The 1,522-nt window shown below is 35.5% G+C and overlaps 1 non-coding gene across 1 annotated transcript; it reads left to right on the top strand.

Annotated features, from left to right (window-relative positions):
• The first annotated feature begins 261 nt into the window (after positions 1-261).
• On the top strand, positions 262-369 carry LOC148549321 (small nucleolar RNA R71). The gene has a single exon (XR_015898157.1). It is a non-coding gene; the product is annotated as a small nucleolar RNA R71 (small nucleolar RNA).
• The last annotated feature ends 1,153 nt before the right edge of the window (positions 370-1,522 follow it).

Raw genomic sequence — 1,522 nt, 5'->3', positions numbered from 1 at the left:
CTGAGTCAATATTTTATTCTGAGCCAATATGGCATTCAGAGTATCAATTTCAAGAACTCCCTTCTTCATAGGCGTCCCATTACTCACAGGATTCCTCTCAGAAGTGTACATGAACTGGTTATTAGCAACCATGTCAATGAGTTCTTGAGCTTCTGCAGGTGTTTTCTTTAGGTGAATGGATCCACCTATAGAAGTATCCAATGACATCTTTGATAACTCAGATAAACCATCATAGAATATATCCAGGATGGTCCATTCTGAAAGCATGTCAGAAGGACACTTTTTGGTCAGCTGCTTGTATCTTTCCCAAGCTTCATAGAGGGATTCACCTTCTTTCTGTCTGAAGGTTTGAACATCCACTCTAAGCTTGCTCAGCTTTTGAGGAGGAAAGAACTTGGCTAAGAAAGCCGTGACCAGCTTATCCCAAGAGTTCAGGCTGTCTTTGGGTTGAGAGTCTAACCACACTCTAGCTCTGTCTCTTACAGCAAAAGGGAAAAGCATGAGCCTGTAGACTTCAGGATCTACTCCATTAGTCTTAATAGTATCACAGATCTGCAAGAATTCAGTTAAGAACTGAAAAGGATCTTCAGATGGAAGTCCATGAAACTTGCAGTTCTGCTGCATCAGAGAAACTAGCTGAGGTTTCAGCTCAAAGTTGTTTGCTCCACTGGCAGGAATGGAGATGCTTATTCCATGTAAATTGGAATTAGGTGCAGTAAAGTCACCAAGCATTCTCCTTGCATTATTGTTGTTGGGTTCGGCTGCCATCTCCTTTACTTGTTCGAAATTTTCAATAAGGTTGTCTGTGGATTGTTGTAATTTAGCTTCTCTTAGTTTTCTCTTCAGAGTCCTTTCAGGTTCTGGATCAGCTTCAACAAGAATGCCTTTTTCTTTGTCCCTGCTCATAAGAAAGAGAAGAGAAAAAGAAAAGAAGAGGAATCCTCTATGTCACAGTAAAGAGGTTCCTTATTGTTAGTAGAAGAAGAAAAGGAATAGGGGTGAAGAAAAATGAAGAATCCAAACACAAGGGTAAGGATAGGAGCAGTGATGTGAGATGAAGAGAAGTGTTAGTAGATGAATAAATAATTAGAAGGAGATGAGGGAGAAGGATTTTCGAAAATTATTTTTGAAAAAGGGTTAGTGATTTTTCGAAAATAGTTTTTGAAAAAGGTTAGTAGTTTTTCGAAAATTCAAATAAAAAATAAAATAATTAGTCTAATTAAAAAGAAATTTTGAAAAAGAGGGAAGATTTTTTTCGAAAATTAGAGAGAGAGAGTTAGTTAGGTAGTTTTGAAAAAGGTAAGCAACAAACAAAAAGTTAGTTAGTTAGTTGAAACAAATTTTGAAAAGATAAGAAGTTAGGAAGTTAGAAAAGATCTTTTGCAATCACTTTTTTTTGAAAAAGGTAAGATAAGAAGATATTTTTGAAAAGATATGATAGAAATTAGTTTTTGAAAAAGATTTGATTTTTAAAATCTCAATTAATGACTTGATTCACAAGAAATCACAAGATATGATTCTA

This window comes from Arachis ipaensis, chromosome B8 (genome assembly GCF_059453495.1).
Source record: "Arachis ipaensis isolate K30076 ecotype BB chromosome B8, ASM5945349v1, whole genome shotgun sequence".
NCBI lineage: Eukaryota > Viridiplantae > Streptophyta > Magnoliopsida > Fabales > Fabaceae > Arachis > Arachis ipaensis.
This window is presented reverse-complemented; position numbering and strand designations above follow the sequence as displayed.